The sequence below is a fragment of the Rhinopithecus bieti genome, unplaced genomic scaffold (genome assembly GCF_001698545.2).
Source record: "Rhinopithecus bieti isolate Rb0 unplaced genomic scaffold, ASM169854v2 scaffold_2723, whole genome shotgun sequence".
NCBI classification, from domain to species: Eukaryota; Metazoa; Chordata; class Mammalia; order Primates; family Cercopithecidae; genus Rhinopithecus; species Rhinopithecus bieti.
The window spans coordinates 2,513,117-2,530,609 of NW_016804119.1; the positions used below are offsets into that span (position 1 = coordinate 2,513,117).

A 17,493-nucleotide genomic window follows, 5' to 3' on the forward strand; every position below is an offset into this window, starting at 1 on the left:
TAAAAGATTCTAACACTATAAAACACAGCCTGACAAGAAAGCCAGATTTTTTTCAAAAAAAATAAACTACTATAAAAGATACAACCAAATATTTATGCTTGTGATAGACTTAAACATTTTCTTTTAAAAGGAGAAAATATATTTTAGGTAGAAAAAACGAAAATCACTAAGACTTGCCTGAAGCCCTTACTAATTTAGTTGCAAGGTTTACTTGTGTGTTTCTATGTGTTTTTTTTTTTCTTCATGTAACTGTAAAACTACCTTTTGTGGACGCTGAATATAACTATTTACATTTACTCAATTGGCAAATACCCATTTTGTGCCTAGCGTTGCACAGAGTGCTAAGAAGGATCCGAAAGAAATGTATGACATTGCCCAAGAGTGTACAATCCAGTGTACAAAGCAGATAATCAAAAAAGACAAATGTTGCATTAAATAAGTCTAAATAAGTGATCCTAATAAGGACTTTAGGAAGTCAATGAAGGGAAGGAATAGTTTAAACTTAAATGATGAGATATGAAGACAGATGTCTGCCACTTACTGTTTCCTTAAACAAGTTTCCAACCTCTTTGTTTGTCTGTTTCTTCATTTGTAAAACAAGAAATGTGAAAGTCTACATTGCATGGCTGTTGGGAAGAGATACAGATGTCAAGAACATTGACTATTGGCTATTAGAGTTAAAGAAAGGGGATTTCTGTGCATTTAAACAAGCCAAAAAATGTGGTAGAGGAGATATGGCCTGAATGTAGGCAAAACTGGCTAGGTGGAGAGGGGGTGAGCTTGGACAAGTTATTTATGTTTTCTGGGTCTCAGTTTCCTTGAGAAGATAATACATGTTATGCTTTCAGCACACAGCCTGGTTATTCATTGCTGTGAAACAAACGACCTCAGAATTTAGTGGCTTAAAACAACATTTATTTTGCTCTCTAGCAGCAATTTGGGCAGGGCTTAGTAGGGACAGCTGTCTCTGTTCCACTTGACATCAGCTGGGGCAGCTTAAAGTCTAGGGGGTGGAATCATGAGAAGGCTCCCTCACTCCCGTGTCTGGTGGCTGATGCTGGCTGGACCCTAGCTGGAGCTGTCAGCCGGACCACCTCCATGTGGCCTCTCTACATGGCTCTATACTTCCTCACAACTGATGACTGGATTCCAAAGGGAAATATTCAGAGGAGCTGCATCCTATTTTATGACCTAGCCTTAGAAGTCACCTAATATCACTTCCCCATATTCCGTTGGTTGGAGTCTATGCAGATTCACCAGGAGAGGAAATTGACTTCAGCTCTGAAAGGGGAGTGTCAACGATGTAAAAGAACATGTAGCACTGGAAATAATACTGTAGCCATTTTTGGAAAATATAATCTCACACAGTATGCTTTCTAAAACCTTTATAGTTAGTAGTAGTAGTAATATTGGAAAGGAGAAGCTTGATGCAAGATAGCACAAGTTAGCAAGGGATTCCACAAATGTGCATTTATTATGGGCATAAATGTAAATAAGACACAGTTCCTACCCTCAAGGAACTTATGATCCTACAAACAATTATAACTCCATATGTTAAATTCTAGAATGTAGAACGTAAAAAGTTTTAGAGCAAATAAAATAAAATAAAATAAAATTACTCAGAGATGGGGAAGCTTCAGTGATGCAGTGTCCACCATAGGATTCAGGTTTTGTGGGGTCTAAAGTTTATGCAATTTGAGGCTCCTCTTTAAGAAAAAAAAAAATATGAAATTACAAATGCAAAATCAGGCACCGAACCTTCTAAGGTGCCTGTGGAAGTAGGGACCCTTGACACATAAGCTATAGCATCACAGAAAATTGGCTCTGACAAGGCTTAAACCAGAGAGGGTAGGAAGTGAGGCTAAGAGGAAACTGACAGATTCAGAGAAAAGGGAAAGGTCAAGGGACAGAGGGTCTTAATAAGGCTAAGGAGCTCAAAATAGGGAAAAGACAGACAGTGAAAGGATGGGCCGCATCTTTGCAGAGGAAGGCAGTGGTGGGAAACAATAGCTTATTTATAGTTGCGTTGGGTTTGGAGAGCCTACAGGATGGGAAAGGAATTAGGGTTTTATGTCCTAAGCAACTAAAATTCATTGAAAGATTATGAAAATGAGAGTGAAATGATTTATGAAGTTTAATAGGCAGGAATAATTGAAGAGGGGAAATGCTAGCCATCAACAAATTTTTGATACTTTCAGCCTATATGTCAATGTCCCAGATCAGATAATTGGTGTACAGCCTTATTGTTTCTGCTAAACATATCACTGGATCATTTACAAGAGCTATAAATGGTAAATCAGAGTATTTTAAAACATGGACATTTGTTATATATATGTTTGGCATATGTGTTCTTTGGGACATTACGATGTAATTATTAAAATCATATTTATGAAAAGTCTTTACAAACAGAAAATACTCAAAATTTCAAGAAAAAGGATATAAAACTATGTGTTATATATTTTCCTAATTATACTTATGAATATATATGTACTTATGTACTTCAGTACAGAGAAAACTACTGTAAGAATATACCCCAAAGTATAACAATAATGTCCTTGATTCATTGGCATGTGGTGAATTTGTTTTTACTTTTCTTTTATGTGTTTTCAATAATGTGTGTGTATTGATTTAATAATTGGGTAAAAAAAATTCATTTAAAACCTCATGCTCATTTTTCAAGGTCCATCCCCAAATACCACCTCCTTAGGAAGACTTCTGTGATGCCTGATCCTTCTCCTCCCTCCCAGATACCCCAGACTAAAGATGCATATTCCTTCCTCCAAAATCCATTAGAACTGCTTATGTTTCTCTTGCCACACAACCATACTCAGTATTCTGTGCTATCTTCTCTAGAACCCCACAAAGAACACAAATCCCATGACAGAGAACTACTGCTGCAACCCCATTTCAATGTCTTCAACGTAGTTGGTGTTAAATCCTTATGGAGTTGAAATGGGTTCAGAGTATGTTGGTAATTGCGAGAAACAGCGTGCAAGTTATTCAAGCGGTAAGACTAAGCAAAGTAACAGTTCCATAAAAAGGAAAGTACAGACAATTTCCAAGTGACCAGTGAGCATTCCATGTAAATCATGGAATAATTTACGTGATACCAATAATAATACCTTGGTATCTAGCATCTCGTTTGACCCTTCCCGGAGCTCTGTGAGGATATTTTTATCCACTGTAGATGGGGTTATTTGTGAAGTGATAGAAATCCCTACCCTATGGAATCGTTGTAAGATTAAATGAGATTGTATATGTGCTTGCGTGCCTGGCACTGAATAGGTGAATAAACAGTAACTGTTTTATTATTTTCTGTGATTTGTCACAGAGCTTAGCAAAATGCTAAGACAGGAACTGTTTAGCCCTCTCTCTTACTTTTCTACTATGCCACAATAGCAGGCCTAGAAATCTACTGTCTTTCTTCTCTCCCAAGGATTCCTGGTGCTAATCTGCCCCTGCAGCTGACAAGGGTGAACAGCCTCTTGAAATCTTAGGCCTTTTAATCCAATGATTCAGTCACAACTTCAGTGACCCTGATCACCATTATGGTTCCAGAAAAGACAATTAAACATTTTGAAATCTTAAGAATATTATATATTCAGTGTCATCAGGCCACAAACTTTCCAATAACAGATGCAATTCTTTCTCAAATGAATGCATCTCTCATGGCCATTATCCCGATGATAATAGTATTCACTTACTGAATGCTGATTATGTATTCTACCAGGTAACCTGCATAGGTTAGCTCCATTTAATTATTATAGAAACCCTATGAGGTATGCATTATCATCTCTATTCTTCACATGCATTTATTTAGGCTCAGGCAGGTCAAGGAAATTGTCCAAACTTTCCAAGCTAGTAGATGGCAAGCTAGGTCTTTCTGGCTGCAAATACCATGCTTGTTTCACTTTTCCATATAGGAGGTAATCAATACATGCATTATAACAATGAAAGAAATATAGGAATATGTTACTATAGTAACGACCTGTATAAATACAGCGTTGTGACCTTCATGTCATCACTGATTTTGCCATCTTCAGGTAGGGAGGTAGCTGGGTAGATGAGAGAACAGGAGAAAAGGGTAATAAAATACGTTCTTGTTCCATCAAAACTGTTCTATTTATTCATTTCCTACCAAAGAGTCAAAAATAAACATCAAAAAAACAGCAACCCCATAATCAATCCAAGTCTAGTTTTAACCCAGTTCCTCCCCAGGCCCTCTATGTGGAGGATGCACATCACCAGCTTTTCTTTTGCAGACCTTGACCTTCCATCCTCCCTTTCCTGGCTGTTCTGCCTGTGCCCTCCTGGCACATCAGCAGTCACTGCAGGCACATCAACAAAAGGTGAGTAAACACACTTAGAATGAACAAGAAGCCGAGGGGACAGGGTCAGGAGCTGCGTGTCGGTACCGTCAGCCTCCCCTCGCTACTGCTGCCATCAGCCTCAAGGCAATAGGAACAAAAATGGGAGTTGCTGAAGGGGAGAAGCCTGTGGCATTCAGTAGCTCAGTTTGGCTGGTCGACGTGGCAGTCTGCCCTCTTTTAAGAGGTAGTGGGCAGAATCATCGCGCTGCTCCCCAAAGCTGAAAGTTTGGGTTTTCTCCTTTTGTGCAAGCTGCAATGCTGTTTCTACCACCTGCCAAGGGCCAGCTGCCAGCTCCTTTGGGAGGCATTGTTTCGTTGCAGAGCAGGGGTGGAGGGAAGATGGTGCAACTCTCGCTCTTTTCTTTCAGGAGAGCATTTTGTTCCTTCAGCTGTCATGAAGCCTTTGTACAGACAGGTCTTTATTCCCAGGGCAGAAGAACTGGAGACAAGCATTAGACATTTGCCAATTTTTGATCACTTTCCTCACCCATTATACTTTATTCTCTTGAAATTTGTTTAGACCATGTCTTTTTTCCTGAAAAGCTTTGAGACCTTTCTTAAAATAAGGTTTATCTACAATTAGTATACAAAATAGTATATAAAAGGAGGAAGCCCAAGTCAAGCAAAGTAAAAGCAGTAAATATTTTAATTTTGTATTGGTATACATTTAAGGGGTAGAAGTACAATTTTGTTACGTGAATATATTGCGTAGTGGTGAAATCTGGACTTTTGGGGTATCCATCATCTGAATATTGTACTTTGTACTTGTTATTTTAAATGTAAAGATAAGCATTGCTGCTGTGATTAAGCTTTAAAGAGAAAAATTTTGTCTTACATTCTTGCCAGCTGGAGTGGGAAAGAAAATATGACATTATGTAACTGTCAAACTAGGCATCAAAGGGGAGTCTGGTGTTAAATGGCCAGTTTGGGCATTTGGCTACAGCTGCTTTAAAATGTTCAGATTACAGCCATTCAGGACTTGCTGTACAGAGCAGAACTCTATAATTCTGGTGAGCCATTTGTATAAGCATTAGAGAGAATAGACTCAATTATTTTTTATGGAAAATCTTGGCCCAGCCAAAGAAAAGGTGGACAATCTTCTGTTTGGGATCCTCAGTTCTCTTAAAAGGATATAATTCCACCTCCTTTTGAGTTGGCTATTACAGCAAGCAGCATCACCTCTAACTGGCAACATACACTAGCTATATCCTTGATATTCGATAAGGAGTATGATCTTCAGTTTTTTATTACCCTGTGTCCATCAAGTTTATGGAAGGAAGCAATATTTGTGGGGAGTAATCCAAAAGATTTTTAGTATATCTTTATCCAGATGCACAAACCCTACCATTGGATCAAGTCAGGTCAACTGGAAAATATATCTCAAGATGGTGATGGATAACTTCTTTCTCAAAGCCTCCCCGCCCCTTCTCTGAAGTGCTTAAATGCTTTTACTGAATTGTTCCCTGAGGTGATGCCATCATCCTGGGATGAGGGGTGGTCAAAAAAACTAGTCAATTAAACTCATAACCACATCTACCTACAGGTATTCAGGTGGTCCTCTGCTGGAGAATGCTTGAGACAAACGCGTCTCTCTTATACCCGGAATAGGGAGGTACCCTTCTTAGGAGGAGCTAGCTTGCTCTGATAGTTTGGATACAGTTTGGCAGAATTGATCTAATTTTTCTAAGGATCTCATTTCCCTTTTAGAATCAGCCGATCTGAAGCTTACAGGGAATCTTGGGAATCTGGGTCCCAAGTAAGAAAGAGTATAGACCTTCATTGTACCAATGCTTGAATAAGCTTCAATGCTAAAGTCATTGGAAGAGGCTACAGGAGTTCTCACTTTGCTTCACTGTTTTTATCCATGTTGAATTTTTAATTTTGCAAGGTTTTCTTTATTTAATTAAGCTGGCTAGTTCTTTCTGGGACAAGGTAGGATATAATAAGCACACGTATTAAAAGAAAAGAGGAAGCATATTAATTCCTCAAGAGAGTTGAAGCTTTTCTCTGGCAGTAAATTCTAAAACCCATGGCAGGATGACTTAGAGGCCATTAAATAGTCTAATGGACAAGGTCTTCAAAGATAAGTTTTATAACAAGTACAGAAGCAGCATTTTTGTGCCTTTTCTTTCTTTTTTAAAATAAGTCTTCGATAAAAATTAAGGGCCTAAGAGATGGCTCAGTGCCCATCAACAGCAAAATGGATAAATAAATCTGAACACATTTACACAAGGGAATACGATACAGCAATCATAGTGAGTGATCTACAACTCCATATAAGATGGATAAATCTCACAATCATGATTCCCAGCTAAAGGCAGATGTGAAAAGAATACATATGGATGATTCCATTTACATGAGTTCAAAATAGGCAGTGCATCTCTGGTGTTAGGGGTCAGGATAATTGCATCCCCTGATGATGGTGGTTCCTGGTAGGGGCATGAAGGGGGCTTCAGAGATGGTACTATTGGCTTTTTTCTTGATCTGGGTGCAAGTGACTTGGGAACATTCACCTTGTGAAAATTAATCATACTGAATACTTACAATTTGAGTACTTTTCATCATATGTTATGGTTCAATAAAATGTTTTAACAAGCAAGAGAAAAAAGATGAGAACCTACAATAAATGAGGAAAGGAGTGCATTGGAGGCCAGTCTCAATCTTGAAATTGGTTGCAGTGCTTTTTTTTTAGACAGAGTCTCACTGTCGCCCAGGCTGAATTGCAGTGGCATGATCTTGGCTCACTGCAACCTCCGTCTCCTGGATTCAAGCGATTCTCGTACCTCAGCCTCCCAAGCAGCTGGGACTACAGGTGTGCACCACCACACCCAGCTAATTTTTGTATTTTTAGTAGAGATGAGGTTTCACTATGTTGGCCAGGCTGGTCTCGAACTCCTGACCTCAGGTGATCCACTTGCCTCAGCCTCCTGAAGTGCTGGGATTACAGGTATAAGCTAACAGGCCTAGAGAATTGGCCATAATTCTGATTTCAGCTTCAGCTTCAGCCTTCAAAGGGCTGAATCACCAAATGCTCACTCTAAAGTCACTTCTGGCTTCCCTGGTATTGTTTATCATCCATGATCATATGACCAACAACCATTACTTCTGATTGTTACACTGTAATATTGTCAGCGATATAAATGAGGTGTGTCATTAGATTTTCTTGCTATTTTCAAATAAAAAATAGCTAGTTAACTTACATCCTTTTTGAGCCAAGGAATTATTTAAATATAGGAATTTAAATAACAATACAAGGCAGAATAATAGAGATTCAATTGTATCATAATTCTAGTCCTTGTCGAATTGTTTGGTGTATTAGCATCCATTACATTTAAAAAAAAAAAAAAACGTTAAGGAGTGTATTTAAATTGTCATTATTTAATTCCATTTAGGCCAAAATTCTTTTAAGAAAAAGTTTTATTTATAAGGGAATTCTTCATATCTTGTGAGGACAAATTAAAAGCAGAATGTCAAATTCACCATATCAAAATTTCATGAGGAAGAAAAACTCCACAGTCATGTACAATAACATTCAGAGTAAATTATCCTTGATCCAGACAAAATGAAAAATAAAAAGAATATGAAGAAAAGAGGAACTTATTAGACACAAATGAGAAATTCAAACACATTTTATTCTTACCAAACTTCAAAACAATTGACTTGATGAGACAATTTTAGGAAGACAACTCTTACAGTCTCCCTCTTCCCCCAGCCCTCATGAAAGCTAAACTTTTAAACAAAAAAGCTTGTTAAAATGATGCTATATCATATACTATTAAGTATATTACATTTTCAATATTTAAAGATGAAAGGTTTTTGAAATTGATTAATCTGTGTCCTTTTCCTCCCAGAAAATATGTTACTAAAAGCCTTTTTTCCTGAATTATATTCTGTTGTGAACATAAGTCTAGTAATATTATTAAATATGTCAGTTTAAAGTGAGTTTCTATGTAGTGCCGAAAGTTCCTGAACTATAATGACAACCACTACTAAAATTTTAATAATAAAAATGTCACAATGATTTATTTTAAAATAATGTATCATACTTATTCTTAACTCCTAGAAGTTTATTCAATGATGGTGATATTTGGCTTTAATTGAGTACTAATTTTAACACTAATACAGTGTTTCGTTTGGGCAATACTTGTATTTTTGCTGCACATGTAATTTAAGCATATGTAGAAAGGTGAACGTGCCTGGGGCCAAGGTCTTATGGTCAAAGTATTTGATCTTCTGAAAGTCTCAACTACACCTACCTTAGAAGAAAATAAAATAACCCCCACTCAGGGCCTTTGCATTGACTGTTTGCTCTGCCTGAAGCACATTCCCCCAGGACTTTGCATCACTCGTGCCTTATTATCATCCAGGAATCTTTTCCAGAGGCCCATTCTGACCATCCTGGTGAAAGCAGAAATACATCTGGCCCACAGTTACTTTTTTTTCCCGGGTCCAGCACCCTGTTATGTCTGCTTCTCTGGAGATTTATCACTAATTGAAGAAACTGTTTTCTCTCACGTTTGTTGTCTTTCTGTCTAATCAGAGGATAGCAGTGGGAATAGACTCTTCTCCTTCTTTCCTTCTCACTGGTACACTGAAAACTTCTATGCAGTAACTCCCACCATTGTCTAAGTATTCTACCCACCTGCAAGAAGAAGGCATGCTGACTCCAATATGACAGTTTTAAGACCCAACAGGATGGGCAGCAAGCCTGGGTCTACCATTCCCTAACTCGATGACTTCGGACAAATGATTCAATCTGTCCTAACTTTCTTAAAAAATAATTTTAATAGCCATGTTTTATTCATTAAGCTATGCAGTTAGGTATACAGTCATATTGATTGTTGCATATATAATGGAAATCATATTCTTTCTATCATGTAATATTTAATTTAAAAATATGTGAAGCGCCGGTACAAGATAACATAATTGGCAAAGGCTAGCATCCCGCCCACCTCTTCTCCTCTGTGCATTTTGAGCACGCTACCTTTCCCTGTCTGAAATGTCCTCTTGACCTCCAGCCTGCTTTTCTACTCAGTAAGTTCCTATTCATCTTGTAGCCTTCAAGGAAGTCTTCCCTGCCCCACTGGAAAAGCTAGTTGCTCTAGACTTCCTTCACACCTTGTATATGCCACATTAACCTACCATTACTGTCTGCATGCTCATCATCTCCACTCAACTGGAAGCTCATCCAGAGCATGTGGTATACCTAAGCCATTTCGATATTCTTAGGACTGACCCCAGTCTCATTTATATAACAGGGACTTGGTATTGACTATATTCACAAAGCAATGCACTGATGATTACCCATGCAATCTGGGACAAATTACTTAATTGCTCTGTACCGCACCTCAGTTGCTCCCTTTATGACCTATCTTATTGTTCTATTGTACCTATTACCTATTGTTGCTCCCAATATTGCTTATCTTATTGGTCTATTAGGAAGTATAACTTTAAGAGCTCTGTCAGGGTAGAATTTTTATGGTTTTGTTCCCTGATGAATATCCATTATTTTAAACGGTGCCTGACACACACAGTAGGCACCCCATAAATATTTTTAGCATGATCATTTAGTTAATCCATGTAAAGTGCTGGGCTCAGCGCCTGATCTATATGTGCTCAATCAATATTAGCTATTATTAGTAACTCTTGCTATTCTGGTTAGTATCTGCCTTGGTGAACACACATAGCAGTTGGAAAAGTGATCCCTCTTTTAAAATGATATTTCCCTGGTCTTATAGCAATTCCCTTAGTCAACTGCCCCAAGCCCTTCCTTCTTCACAGACACCCCACCGCCAACTGCCTTGATTCCCAAGGAGCACAACCTCTTCTGAAGGACTCCAATCCATAGTGTTAGGAACCCTCACTGGACCCTGGTCATCCTGAGCCCCCAACTAACAAGTGAGTTCCCTGGGGCTTTTTATGGCACTTCCCTCAACAATGCATAGTGGTTCCATCTACTTAATGAGCCTTATGTCACCTTATGAACCCCTGCCTTTAATATATCCTTCCCTACATACACGCACACATACAAACTCCATATTCCCATCTCTCCCTACCCCTACCACAACTCCTTTATTTCCTTGCAGAATTCTGCTGATAATTTACTAGACGCCATCCTTGGGGCTTGGCTCAATTCAATCCACATGAAGTTCACAAACATGTATTAAGACAACCTATTTTTGAAATATAGAAGGTGCCCCAGGTGACTAACACAAAGTTCTTGTGGTCAAGGAGCCCAGAGAAGTTGAAGATACCTTCACAGTTATCTCAACGTTCAGCATTCCCCAAAGAAATGCTGCCCTCTAGGAAGTTCTCTCCAAGGAATCCCACCCCTGTCCTGTGTATTTCTTTAATCTGCAACCCTCCTGGGGCTGTGCATTGCACAGGGGGCGTGCCAATGAGTTCTGCACTTGTGCCCAATGCCTTTAGTAAATTGACCTTCCCCGAGGACTTTGGAGCCCTTGGAGGATTCTCAGTATTTGCATCTCCCAGGAGCTCCCAGGAGGCAGTTGGCACTTGATGGCTGTTTGTAGCTAAGGTACTTAGGCTGATTTTATTTAATCTTTAGTATCAGGCTGATATTTTTAAAATTCCAATTTATATAGAAGTTTTAATTCTAGGTTTTCATTTCATGGTCTGTCTTCTTTTTGGCCTCCTCAAAGCCTTTACACAAATCCACTTGACTTTTCCATCACAAATTGTGGGTTTACTGTTTCCCTAGAATTGAAGGGAGAATTTATTCAAATTTGACCTAAAGCTATAGACAGTAAGTCACTAGCAAAAGTTTCCCCAGACACAACTATGTCTCTGCCCAATACAGTAGCCCCAGAGGAATTCTTATGGCCTAGTTATATCCTCCAGGTTAGGAGGATGGGGGTAAGAGTCGGGGGAGTACCACACCGAATATGCTGACACTGCACTAACTACATAGCAGGCACCCTGTAATGACACCTTTGGATAACACAGAAAATGATTGTGTTCCAAGGATGAGCTGTAATGAGAGGGGAGGGTACAGAGAGCCACGGGCGGCACTGTTTCCAATCTAACAACACAACTGGGGGCAGAGGCAGGTGTGCGCTTGCTTTCAAAATAATAAATACTGCTATGGTGTTTCCGCCCAAGGCTTTTGAGGAGAGGATGAAGTTGGAAGAGCCAACAGGCTCTTCAAAGGTGGAAGTGGGAAGAGCAGCTTGACCAGTCTAATAGCGCATGATACTGTTCTGTCACTGACAAATATTCTACCAACAGTTTACAGACTTCCTCTTCACTGATGTTCTATTACTTGGGCAAATGACTGGACCTCTTTCAGCCTCAGTTTCTTTATCTGTAAAATGGGGATAAATTATAACACCTAACTAATATAACAATCACACTCAAAATATTACATACATGTATGTCTACATGCACAGGTAGATACACACATATGTAATATTTTGATAAATGGATAGATGGAATGAACTTACATACCTGACTCATAGTAAATAAATAGTAAAGGTTACCTCTTCCCTGTTTCCCAAGTTCCCCCAACTTTTGATGGGAAAAGAAAAAAGCAAAATCAGCCCATTTGGAATGGCAGTGAAACCCAATCTTTCATGTGCTATATGAAGACAAAATTCGTTCAGTTTAAAGAAAGAGCTCAAAGCCGCAAAGCATCATGCTATAATCCTTTACAGAATGGTGACACTTGGCTGATTTGTCAAAAATCCTTCTACATACCCACACTGAGTACTTTTAATGAATGTCAGCTTTTAAGAATCAATGACATTGACATTACTCCATGGAGCAAAGACTGACGGCCCAACTCATAAATTCCCTGATGCCTGTATTAGCAAGGTGGCAAGATGAGTTTTCTGTTCACTGGTCTTGTTTTGCTGTCAGATTCTGGGGGACTTGCATTTCAAGCAATATATCTAATCTCTTTAAATTAAATTATCTTTCTTTTGCCAGCCAGAAATTTTTTTAGAAGAATATTATCAACTAAGTGGATCAGAAAATGTGGGTTTAAGACTTGCTTCCTGGGTGAAATGATATTAAAATGAATGTTATTCCCTGGATAAATGATGTGTTGCCACGGTCATACACTACAGCTGTTAGAAACGTTTTTAAAGTTTGAAATCAAAGGAGGAGGGAAATATGAAATTAGAGGGAATTTCCTTCTTCAAAGGGATAGTGGGTGTAATTTAGCTTTTATCAGAGCAATGATAACTTTTCCCTCCTAAATTTGTCTTATCTACTGATATTGTTTAACTCCTGATATTTAATTGTTAGAATATGTGTAAAATATTTTTCTGTATGAAGAAGATTCTCTGCCGGGCATGGTGGCTCACGCCTGTAATCCCAGCACTTTGGGAGGCCAAGGCAGGCAGATCACCTGAGGTTAGGAGTTCAAGAGCAGCCTGACCAACTTGGCAAAACCCCGTCTTTACTAAAAATACAAAAATTAGCCAGACGTGGTGACAGGCATCTGTAATCTCAGCTACTCAGGAGGCTGAGGCAGGGAGAATTGCTCGAACCCGGGAGGCCGAGGTTGCAGTGAGCAGTGATTGCGCCACTATACTCCAGCCTGGGCAACAGAGCAAGACTCCATTAAAAAAAAAAAAAAAGAGAGAGAGAGAAAAAGAATAAGTTTATCAGTTAACTAGTTTACTTATAAGCTGTTTTTACACTAAAATCCCCACATACCTACTACAGCTTTCTAAACAATTCTAACTTCTGCCCTCAGCCTCATCCCCTGCTCATATGAGCTGTCCACAACATACAGTTTGTTGATGGTTATAGTCACAAATATTGATTCCTATTTTGGTGTAGTAAATACTGTCTTTGAGTTCTCTCAAAACACATACTTACATTTTTTTTTTATTGCCATGTGTTCCAAGTTAAAATAAACTAAGTCAAATTTGCTTAAAGCCTTGCATCTAGTAAGTGATAGCAGTAAGATTGAAATCCAGTCTTCTTGACACCCTAAGGTAAAGCCATGCAGAAGTCACCAGCAATTGTCATTTTTACCTTTAACTTTAGGCTGCCTTCATCAGTGACGTCTAGACCGGGGTCAACATGCCTTTTCTGTAAAGGGCACAGTATTTTGAAATATTAAAATAAAAATATTTTAGGCTTTGTAAGCCATATGGTTTTTGCTGCAACTGCTCAGCTCTGTGATATAGTGCAAAAACAACCATAGACACTAAGTAAACAAACGAGCGTGGCTGTGTTCCAGTAAGACTATATTCATCGAAACAAGCAGCAGGCTGGATTTGGATCACGGGCTTTAGTTTACTTCCTCTTTGTTTAGACCATATTTTTCAATCATGGCTTGGTTAGATTCATAACACACATTAGCTGTGCTTATACCTTATGTCCAGGACAAAGTTGTAAATGTATTGAAGTTCATAGCTGGTCTCACCCTGCCTTTCCAGCCAATCTAAGTTATCTAGCTGAGTCCTGACATTAGGTAGTTTCCTTAAAGATACCTGATAACTGTTGAAGTAAAGGAGGGAGGAAGGAATGCATATATCTCAAACTCTGGTCACTAGTGTCTAAACGGTATCTAGATAGTTTTAGTTCTATAAATGATAATACATACATCTCTGTATTGAGCAGCTTCCAAAGATTTTAGAATGTTTCACTAATTTTCCCCTGAATTCACTCAATATTTATGTGAGAAGAGATGTTACAGCTAGTTACTACTGTAAATTAGATTGCTAGATTTAAATTACCAAAATTTATTTCTTGATTAGGAAATATCAAGGGCATACTTACTTTTAAGTAAAACTTTCCAGTAAATGAAGACTGAGATGATATAATGAATCCTAAAAGAGATTTTACCATGTTTGAATATTGTGGGCTTATGGAAAACCTTTAATGTATTATGTCTTTAAAGGCAAGACAGAAAGACATTTTTATTACACTTCACCCCTTTCTCTTTCCATATCAGTTTGAAGAAAGCTGGGTTTAATGTCTGGCCATGGATATAATGTCTCAAGATATTAAATACATTGTGCAACTTATGGTAACTCATGCCATTTTATGCTTAGAAACTACTAAGTAATTAGTAAATGGCAGGCAATATTAACTCAGCTACCATCACTGTTTGTTCAGTAACTTCCTGTTCTATAATCTAGTCAAGTCCAACCCACCATTGAGAAATAGACAACAGCATTCACCCCACAATACAGAAAGAAATAAAATAACCTTGAGAAAGTGGAATTTTTTCTCCTATCAATGAACTTATACATTGGAGATTATAGTGCTCTGTAAGGTAATTATTTCTGAAGGCATATAATCTATCATATGTGGATTCATCCCCTCCAAGGGAAGGAACAAAGCTATTTCCTACACCAGGTCAATAACACAACATATGACTTCCCCATGACCAAGGAGAACATGGATGAATTTTGAAGGTGAGATCAACAGCTCTTCAAGAAGAATATGAAATTCTATATGACTTTAGTGAAAACATCAGCTTGCTTTCTTAAGGTAATAAGAGAGAAAGCCAAGGGTATGGCAAGAATGACAGATATCTCCATAGCCCACAGAGGGACATCAAACCACAAATCAAGAATAGTCAGGGACTTGGAATTTCAGCTCAACTTTTAGACTCTAGTGATTGACACTAAATGTAGATTTTATGAAACTTCTGAAATCTGAAAAAATTGTTTAGTGTGGAAACAGTACAGTGTGGTTATTAAGAGATTAGGCTTTAGCCCCAACCAACCTTTCATTTCGACTTTGCTTTGGTTTCAACCTTTCAACTTTGAGTGCATGTCCCAGCTCAGTGCAGTTTCAGCTGCATGACCTCTAACAAATTACATGAGCACTTGCAGGCTGATTTTATAGATGAGGCTTTAATCTAAATGAGAGGGATAATCACAGTACTCCCCTGAAAGGGTTATGAGAATGAGTGGAATGATGCATCAAAAGCACTCGTCCAATTCCTGCAGCACAGTAAGCATATGGTAGATTTTATGAGTTACTTGCAACCAGGGTGAAATAAGGTCAACCAAAATTTCTGTAACACCGAAAGACTATAAAATGCTTCAGGGCATCTCCTCTAAGAGACTGACCTGACTGTGTCTGCCAGTGCTTATTACTTCTTTTCTGACCATTGACAATTTATGCATCAAGATTTTATTGAGCACCTGCTATATTCTAGGGGCTTTTCTCACCAATGACACCTCTGTGAGCCTGAGTACTCTGAGTTATTACCTCGGAGGGAAAGAAAAATAGCTAAAGGCAGAATGTACAAAGGTTCACGACAGAGATATGAACACAATGCCACTGGAGGGAGAGTAGAAGATCAAGGAAATCTAACTGGGAAAATCATGAACAGCTATCTGGAACATGTGATGTTTGACTTGGGCACTGAAGGATGGATACGATTTCGACAGATGGAGATAAAGTAGGAAGAAGTAAATTCCAAATTGAGGGTTCAGTTATAGAAGGGAGCAGAATTAGGCAAGTACTGGGTCCACTTAAAGTCCAGTGCATGGGGTGAAAAGGTGGGAATAAAAGAACGTTAATAGGAGTGGCTGGAAAGTCAGCGTGGGGCCAGAGCATGGACCCTAAGTGACAGGCTGACTCAGAAGAATCTGCTCTCCAAGAGGTTCACTTTCTGAAGAAACACCCATCAGTGGTCAAGCAGGATGAAGAATGAGACAAGGCTAAAAATTTTAACATCGGGAATCCACTGAGCAGAGTTTCTACGGAATAACAGGAGTAGAAGCCAAGTGCAGTAGATTGAGGAGTTAGAAATTGGTAAGGAAATGTGTTTTGTCTTTTTTGTTAAGAGTCTGGCTCTTAACAAAGAGCCAGTTGGAGGGTTAGAGGACAGGAGACATGTAGAGTTTTTTGTTTGTTTTATGTCAAGGAAAAGGAGGACTAAGTATATTTTAGTCTGAAGGAGGAGAACCAGAAGAGGCTGCAAAAAGAAAAAGAAATAACATATAGTAGAGCTACCTCCCATAAAAACATACATCATACTAGCCATTGAAACTTCCTTATTTTCAAGAGTTTAAATTCTGCAAGAATGAAGTTATTTCTTCTTCAGGCTTAGGAATGAAACCAGGATGGCGAGTGCAAATATTGAATTATTCTGTGGTTAGAAAGGGGTAGGTTGAGAGCTGTTAAGTTTCATAGACTTGAGTAGTCAAAGTGATGGGTCTTAATCTGCTCAGATTACAGGGACTGAAAATAGAAAGACAAGTCTGGAAGCCTGAAGAAGGGTTGGTTCAGTCACTATGGAGAATCCAGCAGATAGTTGACAATAAATTTATAGAGCCAGAGATCAGCTGTGGCAATGTAGACCACCAATATTTCATGGACCACATTACCACTGCTTTCATAACTTTTTCTAGACATGGGAGATAAGAAAGCAGGCAATAGAGGATACTCAGATTGGAAGCTGTCAAGGAGGACAGGTGGACATTATTGGCAGTGAAAAGGGGTAGGGAGCAAGGAATTCTACTAGAAAAAGAAGGCGTAGATGGCCATGAGGTTTTGGCCAGAAAGGAAGGGAAGTGGATCCAGAAGAGAGGTGATGGAGTAGGAGAACAGGGAGGGCTCAAGGGACTATGGTCTCAATGCTGAAGACTAACAAGTCTCACGTGGGTGAGGCAGTAGAGAGATGTGGAAGGTGATGGAGACTGCCCAAAAAAGGAAAACTCAGGCTTCTTGCTCTTTTCTGATCCACAAATTTCTGGTACTGAGAATGCTAAAATTTTAGGTGGTCAAAGCTGGCTTGTATTAATTTCTGTGCTTAATATATACTATCAAATATGTAAATACTTTTCAATGTAATAAGATGACAAGTTTCTTGAGGGCAGGTACAGCACAATCCTTTTCTCATAATGCTAAAATATGTAATAGGATAAAAGCTTATCATCAGTGACCATTAATTATTGATGACTTGAATTTATGTTCATTGAAAATCATAGTGCTTGCCTTCTCAAAGCCACAATTCCCCTTTTCTGTAACTGCCAAAACTTCTGCTATGAGAGAAGAAACTAGGACATGACCTAGCCTCCTTCAGAGGCAACTGAACTCCATTTACGGCACGTAGGATGAAAGATATGCTCCTGGGTCAGTAGAACAACTCTTAGTCATGTTAACCCATCTAGGGATTAAGGAA

At 38.7% G+C, this 17,493-nt stretch overlaps 1 long non-coding RNA gene across 1 annotated transcript; it reads left to right on the forward strand.

The window, feature by feature from the left end:
• Positions 1 to 4,264: 4,264 nt before the first annotated feature.
• On the forward strand, positions 4,265 to 10,987 carry LOC108523676 (uncharacterized). Its single transcript, XR_001883862.1, has 2 exons — positions 4,265 to 4,349; positions 10,152 to 10,987. It is a non-coding gene; the product is annotated as an uncharacterized LOC108523676 (long non-coding RNA).
• The last annotated feature ends 6,506 nt before the right edge of the window (positions 10,988 to 17,493 follow it).